Genomic DNA, 18389 nt, shown 5'->3' on the forward strand with positions numbered 1-18389 from the left:
CAACATCTCACCAGATGTCTCCTTACTAGGCTACACTGACTAAAACTGTAATTCTGGGGAACTATAAGCAAATCTTCAACAGACACAGATACTTTCTTCTTTAGTGTCTGTCTCCTTCAGGCTCTCAGAGTACTGATTGACATCTATGTGGGGCTGAAAACATTTGTAGCTCCCTAACCATATCTTGTTTCCTCTCTGAAAGGACATACTAGAAAGTGTCTCCTGGTTCCAAGCCACTACGATAGCAATTTCAGACATGTATGCAGAACTTCACTGTTGCATCTCTGCCTGCAGCTTTCTTCCCTTTGCGCTCATATTGCTGACCATGTTCCATTTTAATTTGTTGAGTAAAGAAATCCTTAAGTTTTTCTTTTATTTTTTTTAGCATCTCCTGTTCTCAAATAATGGGGGCAGTTGAGAGCACAGCACAGTCCTGCTGTCTGTTTGAAAGCCATCTGAAAAATATTTCTGCCTTCCCTCCAGAGCAGCAAAGAAGCAACTGTTCATGTCTGAACTCCTGCACAGCCAAATACATGTGTCTGTGAAGTCCAATATCCATCTGCACCCACTGGTGCAGGCATAGGAGGTAGAGAGGGAAGGAAAAAGACTTGTGCTGGAGTGTCTTCTCCCTCAACATCCATGCACAGATCAAGATGATCTGAAAATATTTGAGTCGCTGCCCCACAGGCTATGCTGGAGGACTCTTGTGATAGAACTGGTCTCCAGAGTTGGCAAAACTGAGCAACTCACACTTGAAATATGAGGCTAGTTCACTACAAAAAAGAAAAAAAAAAGGTGAAAAAAGTGGCATTTTGACTGAGGTTTCTGGATGGAGTTTATAAAAAAAAATTACAGTCCCATTTGTTCTTCATGTGAAGAGCAGGAACAGTTTCAATATTTGTAGGTACGAAAAAGCTTCACATCAGTCATGTGAAATCCATCCAAATAAATGTTACTAAACTCAAAGCTGATGGCACTTAGCCTGAGGTCAGTACTGTGGGATCAATGCAAATAAAGCTTTAGAAGTCAGTTAAGTCTACCCAAAGAGAAAAATGTTCAAGGCAGAGTCACCAAGTGATTTATTGCTGGTGGCATTACTTCATTTAAATAAAACATTCATTTAACACCCCAACACTGATTTCCTTTAGGCTGACTTACTTTTCTGTAAGAATTATTAACCAGAGAAAACATTTTTCCCCCTTCAACCGTATTGCCTCAATCCACTTCATATTCAGGCTGGTTTGGATTTGTAATTTGTTCTACTGAAAAATAGAAACTAAAATCTCTCTCCTAAAATATAGATCTGACAAAAAAAATTATTGGTGAAATACAAGCTATCAGGGAATGATAAATCCGTTCCCTGCCCTGCTTTCAAAATCACCCAGAAGCTACCCTGGGTTTCAGAAGAGAAGATCATTAACTTTCATTGCCTCTGGTAGCAAACCTGCTGAGAGTATGTTTCAGAAGACATTACCTTCTACCTATGATGGGCCAGTTGCTACCTTGGTGTCAAAGACAAAAGCAAGGCAACAGAGAGGATTAAGGATAGTGAAAACTACAAGAAGATGTGTGTGTAGGAGCTTCACATCGTTTAGGAAAACCAGTACCATGTGCTAGGAAAAAAAAAAAAAACAACACACTCCCATCAGAATATTATTTTAATTACAGAAAATAGGGGCACAGAAACTTATAAACATTCTTTTCTCAACTGTGATGTTGATAGGGGAATTTAAAACGTGTTTCAAATGCTCACTACTTCATTTTTCCATCAGTCCCACATTTTTCCTGTTTCATGAACCCATTCTGAGCTATACTTTGACCAGAATGCTCTTCAGTCACTCCATACTTTGAATCAGGATCATAAAAAGAACAAAATACACCCACCATAGCTTGGCTTTCCCTAAATTACAGAGAAAAGGGACCAAAGGAGAAAGTGAAAAAGAGACTGAAGAAGAGATCATTCTATGAGTGTGCATTGCAGAACACACTTCTAAAGGAAGAAATAGTTGGACTCAAAGCCCTTTTCCAACCAAAATGATTCTATGATTCTATACATAGAACCACAACATGTGAGCGATCTCCAGGTACTGCGATCAATTCAAGTAGAGGCACCATTGTAGAATGGTGCTGAAGAAGTGAATGAGCCACAGCAAGCAAACTTTGCACAGGCAGTGTGAATGGCCAGGTTGTGCTGGAGAAGTTCAAATGCAAGTAAGTGCTAAGGAAACGGAATGTTTGTTCTGACACCTGTAACACTGACCTGTTTTATCTGATCTTTGACCCTGCACATAACCTGAGTGCCCAGAGAACTGCCACAAGCCTCAGCAAAGAGGCAGTGTCAGCAGCACCAGCAGAACTCTTTCTAAAGGAGCTCTTCAGAGGGGATTTGCCATTTGAAGACCTTCACACTTCTACCATATTTGAATGCATTACTTCTCCAGTTGCAGTATGTGGCTTGTGATGAGAAATTACAAGATTCAGCTCTACCCCAGCAAACAGAATGCTATTTTTTTATGTCTCCTTTGAATGAGCTGAAGCAATAAACTGTATTCCAGGGGTTTTAAAAACATTAAGAAAACCAACAAGCAACCTGCTAAGGCCAAACATTCCTGCAGTCCAAATGCAAACAACACTCATTCAGAGAATGAGGCAATTGAGAGGAACTGAGCCCCAGGAAGTACACTATATCCTTCATGCTTTCTTGTGCATAGCATACTAAACACAAAGTGCTCTGCAGGTGCTGATGGCCATGAAGACGCTAACCTTCAGCTGCACTGTGGATGTGGACATTATTCAGACAGGTCTGCAAGAAAAGTAAGGAAGGAACTTTGCAGTTCCTACAGATAAACAACAAAATCTCATTCTCTCTAGCCACCGCCCCCCCAAGATCAGGCTTTTTTTAATCTTCATCTTTGCTATAGCAGCTCTTAACAATTTTCCCCGTGCCTTGTCATTCTCTTACAAACACTTGCAGAACTCCAGCAGTGGCACATGCTGCACCTGGTGTTACAGCCCACAGATCAAATCACACTACCCTAAACTAAACAAAAAAAAAGAAAAGAACCAGCTGTTTAAAGAAAACAAACATGCAGCCAAATTAGAAGAGCATTTGCCATATTCCCCCTTCATCCCCTTGCAATAAATGCATTTCATGTACTGCAGAAAGCTAAGGAAATTGAGCTCCTTATCTATAAAAACTACTGTACTTCTTTCCTCAAAGATTTGTCTCCAACAACAACCAAACGTCACATGAGTGAAAAGTCTGAATGATATTGCACTCATGTGATTCTGTTTCTATGCAGGCTAAACCTCTCTTTTCTGTTTTGCATGACTCCACAAGCTTTTTTGAGATTTAAGAACTAATCCTATTTCACCAAAACATTTTTGTTTGCCTCAGATTCAGTTCCCCCCCTCTCTCCTTTACTGGCAGTGGAAGTTTGGATTCCTTTCAGTTAGCAAGCAGAGGAACACGGGGGAATACATTTCCATTTTTTAAAAACTTTGGGAGAATACTTAAGTAAAGGACGTCAGTTCCAGCTCTTAGAGGAATTTTAGGTCCTCTAATCTGTCTCGTAGGTGTTCTGTTTTGGAGAAGACTTAGCTGCAAACATGTGGCACATTAGAGGGTTATTTCAAATGCTTATAAAACTGGAAGCACATTAGCATTTACTAGAGCTAACGTGACTGTCATTTCAGCAGACACTACCCACCACACAGTTGTGTCACTAAGTTTTTCTGGCAGCTACCATTTTCACTCTTTGGCTAAGAGATCTGTGAAAAGTACACAGCCCTTGCCACACTGCCCTTATGGCAACGCAGTTGTCCCATTCTCTCTGTTACTACCTTCCAGAGGTAATCACCCAGGTATTTGACCTTCGAATTCTGTGGAATATCTGATAAAGGGAGTTAGTGTTTCTTCCCCTTCTCTGCTAGGCTGAGAAGTGCTTGGAAAACATTTACTAGAGAAAATTCTAATTCAGTCTTCTAGAGAAATGTATCCCTTGATGTTGTTTGTGTGCATGTTCAAATTTGCAAAAGAAATTCTTTTTCTTTTGGACAGTGGTAAAGCATACCTGCAGGGTCTGAGTGTACTAGCAAAACTCCAGACTTATTTTACCCATGCATCACTGGGAGACAAAGTTAATTGGATAGCTGGATTAAAAAACCCATGATAGACAATATTGATCACCTACAGCAGCCAGTCAGTGGACTTGAAGGAGTGTTAAAAATTCACAGCAAAACTTTCTCTATATAATTCAAGCTGTTTCTCCTTTCCTTCACATTCAGAGACCTTGAGCAGATCCAAAGATGAATCATTGTTAGAGTTGCAGCCACCTTACATGACTGTGGCAATCAGTGATGCCATTTCAGTGATTTACACAGGCTAGTCTCCTCCAGAAGAAATGGAGAGGAAAAGTGCTGCATTGAGCTCATTGCTCAGCAGAAGATTCTAATGGAAGGAAAAGAAAGAAAAGCCAAGTGTGAGCCAGGAATATGCCCAGATGAATATGCAAATGGGAAATTTGTGGACAGACATTTTCTCTGGAATTTTTGACCAACAGTATTTGGCCTGTGAAAAGCCTACCTACCAGCTACATTAGGGCTGCGGGAGAGCAAACTGCTCAAAGACAGAGTTTGCATTAAAACCCGGGAACGGTGATTAACAAATAGACAGAAGTCTTGAGAGCAAATGACAGGAAATGCCACTGAACAACACAGTCCCTGCAGTACATGAGGTATGACTAACAGCTTTACAGTGCACGTTTATCATCCTCTGCGCTGATATCTCCCTGCCTAAAATTTAATTTCAGCAGCTCCTCATTAAGTATTTCTTCCAAAGTTATACGATTTTAATCCAAGTCTGCAACAGCAGAACTTCCAACTACAGCAAAACAAGCAAAAAAGCCTTTAGAGTACTCAGCAGATGAAAGCACATGTTGCTTTTTCTACACACATCACTTAACAGCACATGCAGCTTCTGTAATAGATGGTGGGAAATGCCCTGGCTGAAGCTACACAGCTACATTTGTTTTAGCTGAAGGCCACTGGCACAGAGCATGGTTCTACCCTGTTTTGAATTACGGATGTGTGTATTTCTTGATGAGCCTAAAAATAAACACTTTCGATTTTTTCATCCATTTTGAGAATTAGAATATGAAGAAATGAATCCAGACGTTGCTCCTGCTTTCAGGAAAGGGGTTGTCCACATCACTTATCATGCAGTCATTCTGGAAGAAAACTGAGTCTTCTTAAGAAGTCAGTCAAACTGCAGCCGACTGAAAACCTCAGCACAGAGCATGTCATTTCTCCTCACGACATTCAGTTAGCAGAGGAACACTTTACAGAAGTCAGTGGGATTAGTAATAATACAGCCAGCAAGCTGCAGGAAAATTTGTGTCTTGGGGATAGCTGGGGAGCACAGGAGCAGGAGAAAGAGGTCATGAATAAAACTAATTTTTACTTGAAATTGTACTTGACCAAGAGGCTAAAATGGAAAAATGTGAGAGCCAGAGTTTCAGAATATAAAACATCTCATTTTGAAACAAAAGCGAATTACTTATTTTGGGGCCATTTCATCTTTCATGTTAAAATATTTATATAAAGTTATATTTTCATTTCAAAATTCATCTGATTTTAAGAAAAGCTGGAATACATTTCATTTTAATTCAGCTGGCAAATATTTTTATGCTGAAAAGCAAAGTCTTATAGATTGTTTTGCCAAAAGTTCTGTAATTACTCTTTCAGTTCAGTTCCACTTTTGTTTCCTGCAAAAATATTTGGTTCTGCCACTAAGAATACAAAAGCAAACAAAATTTACCAACTCTAGCTCAGCAATAATTCACAGTGATTTTAGCCCACCGTGGAATGTAAGTGTGCTCTTCATAGCTGGGTAAAATCACCAGTTAAGATTCTCAGGGCACAGGTGCCTATACGAATAACCCAAGAACACCACCATTAGTTGGCACCTATGCTGGTAGGCATAGCTAAGAGGTATCTTTCAGGACTTGGGTGTGTTCATCCTCTCACCAAAACCAAAACTTCAGCAGGACTAAGTAAGGCAGAGGACTTTCATTTTAAGTACTGCTATTGTTAAATGCTGGTAGTAGTAAAAGAGCGACAGTTTAAGACTTCACTGCTTCCTCCAAGAAATGCTGGGCAGTTATTTCCTGTCTTTGATGCCATCAACAGGAAACTACCTCTAAGCTCCTACCTAGGCATACAGCTTGCTTTGGACAGCAACTTCCAGTGTCTTCTCTTACTGTCTCCTCCCTCAACAAATAGCTTTTGTATGCAGTTTGGAATGCTGAAAATAATTAATATTTCAGCAAGGATAAAAGGTTATGCAGCTTGAAGTCTATTACTTACTTGCAGAAGAGCTATACCCCAGAGGGCAGTTGCTACACAAACATGCCTTCAACCCTGAAGTGGAAGGGCCACTTCCAAGGAGGAGAAAGCAGCTCAGTCATTTATTACAGTGGTACTCAGGCACTGCAGAAATATTATTTCTGCCTCAGTAGTCTCTTGCTGAGACACCCAACAGGATGCCAATTAGTGATCACTTTCTAATCTTATTTTTATTTCTCTACTTTAAGCATCTATTTACTGGTAAACAAACCAAGGTCTCTTTACCCACTTGAATGATCCAACAACATTCAGATGAAGCTGATTCAGCAGCTTGATTGTGACTAGATAAACACAGAGATGCACACAAAATAACGACACCTTGTTAGGAAGCTGTTGAGCTATCAGCTTGGGTTTCTCTCCTTCCTGGGGAGTTGATATCAAAGACAGAAAAATGTTCAATTCTGAGTCAACTACAACTTTTCTGAGAGAACAATTTGTCAAGTATGTTCAGGCCTCATTTCCTACAACCAGCTGTAAAGATGCATTGTCCAGCTAAGATCAAGGGAAATATTTATTAGGATAAATTACTTAAATCATTTATAAAAGTAATACCTTAGGAAGTGGGTTGCAAACAGGTCTGCTTTTAACTTTTGTTATGAACTCATGTGAAATTCAGCCCTTGTACCACCTTACAACAGCTTAATTTCATAGAATCGTAGAATAGCTTAGGATGGAAGAGACCTCCAACCTCCCTGCCACAGGCAGGGAAGCTTCTCAATGAGATGTTATTGCTCAAAACCTCATCCAACTGAACATTTCCAGGGAGAGGCAGCCACTCCCTGGGCAACCCATTCCACAGTCTCACCAACCTTGTACTGAAGAATTTCTTCCTAAGATCCAGTCTATACCTACTCTGCTTCAGCTTAAAAACATTCCGCCTTCTAATGTTAGGCACCCTTATGAAATGTCCCTCTATAGTCTTCCTGCAGGTTCCTTTCAGGTATTAGAAGGCAGCTCTAAGGTCCCCCAGGAGACTTGTCTTCTCCAGGTTGAACAACCCCAGCTCCCTCAGCCTATCCTCATAGGAGATGTGCTCCAGCCCTTGGATCATCTTTGTGACCCTCCTCTACAATCACTTCAGCAAGTTTAACGGCAATCACTATAAACATACTAAAGACAAAAGCCATTAGGGGAAAAAAAGGGATTTAATATTTACTATTAATGCCTTTGTAAAATGATTTTTTTTTTTTAAATCCTAAATAAGGACAACAATACTTTACATACATATACATGAATGTGTGTCCACGTGCAAAGAACAGGCACTAGGTAGCATCTACAGCATCTAGGCCAGACCAAAATTTTTCATTCTTACTGACATATATGCAAATATCAGATGTATTAGCAAGACAGGAGGAAGACACACAAACCAATCTCACACAGTACAAAATATTTCAGTGTCAGGAAAGCATGATGTATTCCTAATTTTCACAGACACTTCTATCAGGTTTCTTTTTTCTATTCAGTAAGCGGATGTGAAGTGACATCCCGAGAAATAGTTAGCCTACTGCCCTTAAAACAAACAAAAGGAGTCAACATTCCTTTTGTGCTCCAGGATACAGAAAACAGAAAGATTTGTTTGCTCTGGGTGGTAATCAAATGACACTAAGGACAGCATGTGAGTGCTTATGTACATGCACACATTCACCATTTACTCAGAGCAGTAATTAAATGACACTGCGTTTGTACGTACACAGACTTATCTTTGCCAAATCATTGCTCCCTGTACTATCACAGGGAGCAAGTGAGAAGAGCCTGTCCCTCCCTCCTGGCACCCAGCCCTCGGATACTTATAGACATTTATTAAATCCCCTCTCAGTCTTCTCTTATCCAGACTAAAAAGCCCCAGGTCCCTCAGCCTCTCCTTGCCAGACAGGCCCCTAATCATCCTGGTAGCCCTCTGCTGGACTCTCTCTGGCAGAGCCCTGTCCCTCTGAAACTGGAAAGCCCAAAACTGAACACAGTACTCAAGATGAGGTCTTGTCAGGGCAGATTAGAGGAGGAGAACTTCCCTTGATCTGCTGGATACACTCTTCTTAATACACTCCAGGACCCCATTGGCCTTCTTGGCCACAAAGGCACATTGCTGTCCCAAGGATAACTTGTCATCCACCAGGACTCCTAGGTCCCTCTCCACAGGACTGCTCTCCAGCAGATCACCTCCCAGCCGGTGCAGGTGCAGTTTATTATTCCTCCAAAGGTGCAGGACTGTGCACTTGTCCTTATTGAACCTCATTTTGTTCCTCTTTGCCCAGCTCTCTAGTCTGTCCAAGTCTCACTGGATAGCCACACAGGCCTCAGCTGTATCATCCAAGCCTCCCAGTTAGACTGCAACTCTCCAAAAACCACAGCCATGTCCTGGTAACTGCAACTTGTCTGAACATGTTTACAAAGGTTTCTCTTCTCAGCTCATACAAGTCATCACTCTTCTCATTCATGTCATTTGCTTTAAAACTTGGCCATGATGCGTTACATTTGCCATGATGCCGTGAAACATTTTGACTCATTGGCATGGGGTTAACAATGTGGATAGAGCAGCACTAAACAAAATGAAGGCTACAACCTCTGCCCTTGGTCATTGGCAGATTTACAACCTCAGTCTCAAAAGCCATGTGAAGTTTGTACTGGTTGCACTTCCCAGCCAGTTACACAGCAGAAAAGGACTTTAGTAGCTAACACACAACCAAGTGACTCCATGGAGAGTTCTTGTGTCTATATGCAAAAGCATTTATTTCCACAGCAATGAAATGTCTCTAAAATTACATTTTATAACTGCTTACAGTTCGTCTTTCAAAACAGCTAAGAGGAAGTTAACTGAAAATTAGAAGTACTTAATGCACACTGGAAAGCAGAAACTGGAATGAATGTTTTTTTTTCTCTCGTAGCCGTTGAGAAACAGGCTGTCCCTCTGAAGAGACCTAGAGATGAGATTAACATTACCACTCAGATGTATGGACAGGAATTGGTTTTTTTAGATTCCATAGTTTAGAAACACATTTAGCCTCAACAGCTGTGTTTCTGTCTTCTTGAATAACTTCTCTCCTTTGCTTCTATCTAGAAACTACAAGAGATCATGTCACCAGTAGAGAAGGCAAAAAACTAACATCCTTAAGTTTCCTAAAGGACAAGTGAAACTAAAATGTGGTTTTGACACACAGTATTCATGCCTCTGCTTAGCAGTATTATCACCTTTGGTAACAGTGCCTATTTTGAGGGGTTACTTGCACAGAATCACAGAATGCTAGGGGCTGGCAGGGATCTCAAAAGATCATCCAGTCCACTCTCCTGCCAGAGCAGGATCACCTAAAGCAGATCACACAGGAACACATTCAGGTGGGTTTTGAGTACCTCCAGAGAGAGAGACACCACAACAACCCCGGGCAGCCTGTTATCATAGAATCAACCAGGTTGGAAGAGACCTTCAAGATCATCCAATCCAACTTATCACCCAGCCCTATCCAATCAACTAGACCATGGCACTAAGTGCCTCATCCAATCTTTTCTTGAACACCTCCAGGGACAGCAACTCCACCACCTCCCTGGGCAGCCCATTCCAATGGCAAATCACTCTCTCTGTGAAGAACTTCCTCCTAACATCCAGCTTATACCTCCCCTGGCACAACTTGAGACTGCGTCCGCAACACTGTGTTCGTGTTCTGTCACACTCACAGTGAAAAAATTCCTCCTCATGTTTGCATGGAACTTCCTACGCCTCAACTTCCACCCCTTGCCCCTTGTCCTGCCACTGCGCATCACCAAGCATGGCCTGGCTCCATCCTCTTGGCATTCACCCTTTACATATTCATAAACATTAGTAAGGTCACTCCTCAGTAAGGTCACTCCAAGCTAAAGAGCCCCAGCTCCCTCAGTCTCTTTCTTGTAAGGAAGATGTTCCACTCCCTTAATCATTTTTGTCGCTCTGCGCTGACTGTTTCAAGCAGTTCCTTGAGGTCCTTCTTAAACTGAGGGTCCCAGAACTGGACACAATATTCCAGATGCAGCCTCACCAAGGCAGGGTAGAGGGGGAGGAGAACCTCTCGTGACCTACTAACTACAGCCCCTCAAATATACCCCCACCGTATGCCTACTGTATATTTTATGCACAAATTACCTGTGGAAGATGACATTGATTCATAGTAGTTTTAATTACTGCAGTAGCATGGCAGCAGTTTTTAATTTATGCTTCTGTTGGCTCACTGGCAGCTACATGAGAAAGTTCAGAAACTATCAGATTAGCAAAACACTTCTACTGAAATAAACCCCTGAATTATCAGAAATGCAAAAGCAGATAAACAGGTGAGCAAACATCCCAAGAGTAAGAATGCCCAATTGATTTCAATGTAGTCATGAATTTGCATTTTGCCTACGGTCTACAGAACACTCTGGTAATGGAAAACCATACCCGAAGCAACTCTAGACATGCAGACAGCGCACTGGGTGCAGTGCAGAGATTTCTAGTCTGTTTGCCATCTTTCCCACAGAGGACTCTGTAAGAGTTGCCCACCTTTGGTTCCCCAGGGAAAAAAAGCCAGCACACAAAACCCACAGACAAACCACTACCACTGTCCCCTGCTCCCTTATGGGGGTTTTTTGCAGAGGTTTTGGCATAATGGCAAGCAATGAGTTTGCCTCTTCAGCTGCTTCTTTCTCTCATTCTCCTCAGATCATCGATGAACAATCAAATACAAATATATTCAGAAGTTTTTTCAACATCCTTGGCCTTGTTTTTGTTTCTATCCAACACTTATATAAATTGGGCAAAAATCTGCGTTGAGATTAAAAGAAACCAACTTTTCGTTCTTTCTATATGTCAAATTTTCTCCTACTCAAGGCATGAGAAAAGTTACTTTGCATGCCCTGGCCTTGGTGCCTTAGGTATCAATACTGTTAGCTCCTGTGGCTTATTCATTCCCACGTTTTCTTTCAGGTTCCAGTATTCCAGTATTTGAGCAATCTGGTCTAATTGAAGTGGCCTCCACACATGGCATTGGCTCTAGAGCTAGGCGACCTTTCAGATCCCTTCAATCCATACCATTGTGTGATTCTGTGATTGCAAGCCAGGGAAAGTAAAGCTGGATTCTGAGAAATGTAGACACTGAACACACTCTTTCACACCTGAGAGTCTGACTACATTCTCAGTCAAGGATTTCCCTGCAGGCTCTTTTGAGAGAGCCCTGAGAATACAATTCATTTCCTTTGCCTTCAGCCACTTCACACAGCCATTAGACCTGAAACTTCTCACAGTGGAAACCCACACAATACACTGAACTCTGCTATCTGTTGAGACACTTGTCATATTTGTAGCACAAGATGACACAAAAGTCAGCCACACTGTGCTGAATAACTACTTCGAATTACATCCCCTTCACTCTGGAGGCTTCCCAGAGAATAGAGATTACAGAATACCCTAATCTGGGACTGCCTGATTCTATAACCACGTTGGTCCTTAAAAACTCTTTTGTGTAAATCAAGTATTTTTTTTCAAATTATCCTGCTAGCAAGGGTGAATCTTCTTAAGTTTTAAGACTACAACTAGAATTATTGTTTGGAGGATTTATACTAACCCCAGTTTCTACTCCCCAGAACTACACTGGAATTCAGCAGAATATAGCTGACAAGAATGCCTTATTCATGGTGCTTTGATATTGAGTTTGAACTTATCTAACAAAACCTGGATTTAATTCCTAGAGGAAAGAGCCATTTAAAGGAAAAAAAACACAGCAAAATGCTGAGTGCTACTAAGTGATTTCTGTAATCTGTTCTAGTGAAATGGCACCACAGAGCATATCAAGGCTGAAACTTAACATGCTCTTTCTTTGTTTTCAGCCACTTTTCTCAAGTTCATTAAATGATACTGTGTCTGTAAACCTGCTGGCAACTGGATACTCCACTTCATAGGCACTTCCTGCCCCAGTGAGTTTAAATGCTATTTTACACTCTCAGTTGAACATTAAAAGGGCAATGTTACATGCTGGGAATTTCATGCATCTGTATTAACGCTGACTACAGTAGCAGAGAAATGGCTTCCAAAGCAGCCCCAGAGCTATCTTGTAGATATTATTACCAATATATTGAAAAAAAACAATCCTAATCAGGTCACTCCTTCCAAAAACAAGGAAGAAAACTTTGTAGATTGTTTCTTCAAAAAGGAACATTTGAGGCTTTTTTTTCCCCCTGCACCATTATGAGGCTTTTATGATTCTGTAAAAAGAAAGTCAAAAAACAAATGGAAGCTATTTTTTTTTTTCATAATTGACTACAGGAACCACAAATTGCAAGGAAACAATCAAATATCATGGAGGTGATGCACAGAAAAACTTGTGCCAGAAACAGAAAATTAAACTAATTAATTCAATAATCTGTCTCTGTCATCACAGCCAACTATTGATCTATAAAAAGCATACTCCTTTGGAGCCCCCTTTGCTACAGAGTTCTAGCACCATCCTCACTGAAACTGGTGTCTTCTAGGATCAAATCTCCAGCCTGCAGCCTTTCTTAACTTAGTTTGGAGGGTTTCACAAATATTTATACATATATTTATATATATTCACTGAAGTTCCTTCTAATTCTTGTTCCTGCATGTGTGCAAAGTTAGTTGTTGCTCAGAAAGCTGAGGTATTATTACAAATACTAATAAGTGTCCTTTAAAGTATATTTTTCAATGTATGCTGCACTTAAATGTAAGCTTTTACCTTCTAACGGTCTCAAATAGCTACTTATATAATGAATAATGTTTTGTTATTTCTAGGAATACATAAAATTTACCACAGCTGGACCAATGTGCAAAGAACTGCAACTCTGACCAACCCTTGTGGTGCTAAAAATTATCTTGGATAATAGACTGGGCGGGAGTGAGGAGGGGAAGAGAGAGAGAAATCTCCACAACTTTAAAATATTCTAAGTTTCCCAAAACAAAGACATTTTTATCTGCCACTATACCTTTGAACATCTACAATCTTGCTGCATAAGCATGAGAAAAGAGAAGACAGAAAGATGCCAGCAGTCCCATCCTGTTACAGCATGAGACCATCATAGACACACAGCAGCTGATACGTGAATGTAGCTGAAGGAAACCTGCTTCCCACCTTCAGGAAGAATTTGGAATGAGAACAGAAATTGCTCTGAGCTAAGAGCTACTTTTTTCCCCTCTCTTATCAATCCTACTCTCATGTTCCTGTGCATACATTTCTAGATCTGGTCCCATACTCCCTAGACAGACGTCTCAAACAGCACCTAGGAAAAAGCCATTGCATTGGACCAGGGGGGAGGCAGAGAGCTTACAGCCGAGCTTCCAGGTCATCACTGCCTCTGCAACTTGATTACTCAACTCACTACTAATCTGCTGCACAATGCAATTTGATTTCAATTTCCCAAGGAGGTGGAGGAAGGGAGAGAGGAGAATGTATCCAGCTGATGAAGCCCTGCTTAGGTTAAAACCTGCTGAAGCTCTCTACATAGAAATGTATAGAAGCAAAGGCAAGGGAGTAATGACTGTTCATGTTTCCCCATTACCTTGTCCTTTATTTTGTTAACAAAACCATTGATAATCATAATAATTTTGTTCAACTTTACTCACAATCTTCCCTAGCACATACCAAAATCCTATCTCAGGCAAACTGATTTCTTTTTCCAATAGGAATAGAAAGCAATGCAATTTCTTGGATTTTTTCTTCTTAGTGAAAAGTTGTGAGGTTTTGGTAATTAAAATTAGCAGTGGCACTTGATATTTACCTTACAAATATTATTCCTTCTGGAGACAATATTTAAATGCCTCTGACACCACTGTTGGACCAAACACTGAAATAATTTTTTTGCCACACTACCTTAGCATTTCACTGAAACATCCCCTGAATGTTTCATTAACAACACTGGACTTAGTTTCAATGTTTTGAAGAAGCAGCTTGATAGAGATTTGTATTTTGCAAAAGAGGCTTGCTTCATTGCATGTACATTGCATGTACAATGGCATCCTGGCCTGTATCAGGAACAGTGTGGCCAGTAGGACAAGGGAGGTTATTCTTCCCCTGTACTCAGCACTGGTCAGGCCACACCTTGAGTACTGTGTCCAGTTCTGGGCTCCTCAATTCAAATGAGATGTTGAGGTGCTGGAATGTGTCCAGAGAAGGGTGACAAAGCTGGTGAGAGGCCTGGAACACAATCCCAATGAGGAGAGGCTGAGGGAGCTGGGGTTGTTTAGCCTGGAGAAGAGGCTCAGGGGGGATCTCATTGCTGTCTACAGCTACCTGAAGGGACATTGTAGCCAGGTGGGGGTTGGCCTCTTCTCCCAGGCAACCAGCAATAGAACAAGGGGACACAGTCTCAAGTTGTGCCGGGGGAAGTATTGGCTGGATGTTAGGAGGAAGTTCTTCACAGAGAGAATGATTGGCATTGGAATGGGCTGCCCAGGGAGGTGGTGGAGTCACTGTCCCTGGAGGTGTTCAAGAAAAGACTGGATGAGGCATTTAGTGCCATGGTCTAGTTGACTGGATAGGGCTGGGGGATAGGTTGGACTGGATGATCTTGGAGGTCTCTTCCAACCTGTCTCATTCTATGATTCTACATTTCAACATTAGATCATCAAACACCTCAACAGTTTATTTCCCATCTAATCTGTCGTTTCCACTGCAACATCCTACTAGAAGTTACTCAGTCTGCGTATTCCACAAAGACCAGCACATTGGTTTATCTACCAACCTGCTGACTCACATCACACAGTCCAACTTCATTAGCTTTAACAGAATTTGTATCTCATCCTACAGAGAGATTTTCACATTTTGGTCTTGTTTCAAATAGGTATTTTGATCCTTCCTAGGGAAACTGCCATTCGCACAGTGTGACGTTTAAAACAAATAAAGTTCATTTTCTATATCTTCAAGTGCCAAATGCAGCACACACTGTGAGAGAACATTGTGACATTAGCTGTGATTCGTAACAGTTGACCTTTGAATCAGATCAAAATGGCACTTCTTCAAAGCTACAGCTGTTTTAATCAGATCTAATGTGAAGCAGCAAAAGACTTTCACTCAAATACTTACATAAGGATGGTTTTAATTATACAATTGAAATATTTCAACTTTATTATGCTAGGGAGATTTACATGAGCTTATTATGACCTTATAGGCTTCACTTGGTTTAAATTCTGACACTCCTTTATAACTTCCTACATAAAGATCCAGGTTAGAATTTCTTTAATCAGATGTGTAACGTTTGAATTCTACATTCTTTAAGTGTGCTTTTCCTGATCTGGACTTCATGCACACACACAAAACAGGTACACAGATTTGCTCAACAGAAAAGCAGTGGAGTAAGTAAAGCAAAGGCTGTGTGCTCCAGCACTGTCACTGCTAAGCAGCTAGCACTGGGTATGGCTGAGACCCTTATTATAGACTTCTTTTTTAAACAATCACAATACTTCAAAGACTGTTTTTAAAAGTAACACTCACAGTACTTCAAAGAGTGATTTTAAAGTGGTCTTCTAGACCCACTTGACATATTTGTATGTTCACCCAATCCCTGTGATAATGTTGTTTCAATTAAAACATCAGAACACATTGTGGTCAAAATTTTGCTCTATCAGAAGTCTAACTATTCACTACTTAACTACTTTACCTAGATTTCCACTGAAAAGCATCTTAGCTGTGAAGATGAGTCTCATAATGAATATACTGAGATGTATTTGGGGAGTCTAATGAATTTTGAGACCCGATACGTGAAAGCTGTGCTGTCAGACAGAGCAGGGACCTGGGGGAGGTTTCTCAAAGCAAAGTATGTAGCTCAGGGTACAGCCTGTACAAGGGAGTGACACCTTCAAGTTTCCATCACAATGCAAAAGTAAGTTTTATAACCTCCAAGGTCCTAAAAAAAAAGTCTGGTCAGCCTCATATGTCTTGTCACAAAAACACAGGATGCCTTTTACTTTCATTATCTTAGCCTGACACAGACATACTTTTTAAGTATTGCCTTTTGATTCATCTAGCCAGCTGTCAGAGCCACTGGTAATGCTACATGCAGCCTTTTCAGAGATAAGATGGCCAAAAAATAGCTGTCAATAGTTAGGATCCCTGTCAAATAGTTTCAGAAGTGACCAATATTTTGAAAAATTGAAATGGATGACTAGATTGTATTTTCAAACAGTAGATGCTAAACAGTTTCTGAGAAAATAAATCTTTGTAAGAGGTCTTACATAGGTAACTCAAAAAAATGAGACCTAAATAGTCTTTACACTGATCTGAAAACTCCTTGATAGCATGCCAAGCCTGGTACCTGGATTGAGGAGTCCATACTTTGCATTCCTGAGTACAGGCTGCTTCACTGTTGTCGTGAGGAAAATCCTCATTGTATTTGCTTTACAAGGAAACCGGAAATTCAGTTCAGGAGAAAATACAGGTCCTGCTGTCACAAAGCCAGCAGCTATCATTATGTCTGACAAATCTGTGAACAGCAGAAGAACATGAGCTTTGGACTATCAGAACACAATTAGTCTCTGATACTTTCGTGTCCATGAGTTCTCCAAGCTAATTGGTGGGTGCACAATGTCGGAAATTCCATAGCCAGGATGATGCCACCAAGGCTTAGAGCAGATCACTCCTCCCTTGCAGATACAGTCCCTAATTCAACCAAGCACATACACCTGATGTTTAATGCTTTATTTTAGCAGAATTCAATCACATATGTAAATGCTTTGTGTAACAAGTTGTGATTTAGGCATATGCTTAAGTACTTCACTGCACTGGGACCACGCTACTATTTATAGAAAGCTTTTTGTTCCAGTTTTATTGTTCAACACTTATATTTATGCTATGGCTTTTCCTTCTGTATACCTTCCTACCTTTCCCTCACACAGCAAAGGTTTTGGAGCAACAATTTTCTTCAAGAAGTCATAGATTTAAAACCAGAATGGGTGTCATAAGCTTCTTCATGCTTTTTTGGGTTTGTCATCATATCCATACAAAGATATGAAAAAAAACAAACAAGCCAAAACACCAAATCACAACAGTCAAACTGAATCAGAGGAAAGTTATGAAGCTAGAAGTCATACCTAAATGCAGGCTGACAAGAAACCTTTTCCCCACTGCACTGAAGAAAGTACTCACATAGGAACTAAACTCTAACACATGCACCCATAAGGTTCATTTCAAGTTCTCCAAGTGTCCTTCAGCATGCAATACTCCTCTCCACAGACAGTGACATTCCAGCAGGGTCATGTCTGAAGTAGAATTCTGTTCTACTTGAAACGATGTCAGTGCTGTACACCCGTTGCTGCTGCAGAGAGGCAGACTGCTAAGAGGCACAGGGTGGTGGTGTGAGAAGACAAAAATGCTTCCAAGTGACTTTCAGTTCAATGCCAGTACTTCTGTATTTTCATTTAGAAAAATCTCTCTCTCTCCATTGCAGAGGGATCTGGACCTAGCAGCTCATCTTTCAGTGTTAATGACACATTTTCACACATCTTTATTTGAATAACCAATCTCTTTTCACAGCTATTGATAACAAAAATTTCATCTCTCCCTAAAAATATCTAAATGGTGTATCTGATTTATTAACAGTATCAGTGATACACTGGTTTTATGTCCCTTAAAAATAAATACATGGGGCTTCTGGGGTTTATATTTATACATACATTAGCCAAAAAGAGTGCTAGGCTTCTGGGATGTGTGAAAATCCAATTGGACAAAAATGGTCACGATTATTTGACATCCTTCTATTAAAACAGCTGTAAAAGGCACATTTCCATCCATAGCAGTACCAAATAAGACCATTTAGGAATTCAAATGCTTTAGGAGAAAAGGATACATCTATCTCCTTTTTGAGACTGGACAGAGAGAGATGAAATAAAAAAGGATATGCAGAAAGTGAAAGACAAAGGAGGAATGATGAAAGCAGCAAGCAACTCAGTGGTGTGTAACAGAGAAGGCTGCGGCATCAGATGAGCCTGTGTGCTGATGGAGGGCGGCTGGGAGGGAAGGCAGAGCACTGCTGCTGCTTGC

At 40.7% G+C, this 18389-nt stretch overlaps 1 protein-coding gene across 8 annotated transcripts in view; it reads right to left on the reverse strand.

The window, feature by feature from the left end:
- Positions 1-18389, reverse strand: part of ATP2B2 (ATPase plasma membrane Ca2+ transporting 2) — a 398492-nt gene that overhangs the window by 370704 nt on the left and 9399 nt on the right. The gene's annotated exons all lie outside the window — the stretch shown is intronic.

The sequence above is a fragment of the Pogoniulus pusillus genome, chromosome 16, assembly GCF_015220805.1.
Source record: "Pogoniulus pusillus isolate bPogPus1 chromosome 16, bPogPus1.pri, whole genome shotgun sequence".
In the NCBI taxonomy this organism is placed as follows: Eukaryota; Metazoa; Chordata; class Aves; order Piciformes; family Lybiidae; genus Pogoniulus; species Pogoniulus pusillus.